The 284-nt window shown below is 39.1% G+C and overlaps 1 protein-coding gene across 1 annotated transcript in view; it reads right to left on the bottom strand.

Annotated features, from left to right (window-relative positions):
• LOC119588689 (major facilitator superfamily domain-containing protein 12-like) overlaps positions 1–284 on the bottom strand; it is a 36,240-nt gene that overhangs the window by 17,590 nt on the left and 18,366 nt on the right.

The following is a 284-nucleotide window of genomic DNA, read 5'->3' as shown; positions in this document are numbered from 1 at the left end:
GTTGAAAGGATATTAACTATTTACCAATTGATAGGCTGCTGATAATCGTGAACAAGTTGATGGCTGGTTATTATAACTATCTAACAAATGCCAGATTGTTAATAATCACTGACAGATTAAAAGGAAGGTTATTGTAATTATTAAGCAACTGACAGGTTGGCGACGATAATCAACTGACAGATTGCTGACAACGACACTGCTGACAGATCACTGTAAATGCAACAATGCTATGCCGTGTTGCATTCAGCCGGCCATCGCAAACCTCTAAAGTGCATCCGGGATAA

Source organism: Penaeus monodon, chromosome 24 (assembly GCF_015228065.2).
Source record: "Penaeus monodon isolate SGIC_2016 chromosome 24, NSTDA_Pmon_1, whole genome shotgun sequence".
Classification (NCBI taxonomy): Eukaryota; Metazoa; Arthropoda; class Malacostraca; order Decapoda; family Penaeidae; genus Penaeus; species Penaeus monodon.
This window is presented reverse-complemented; position numbering and strand designations above follow the sequence as displayed.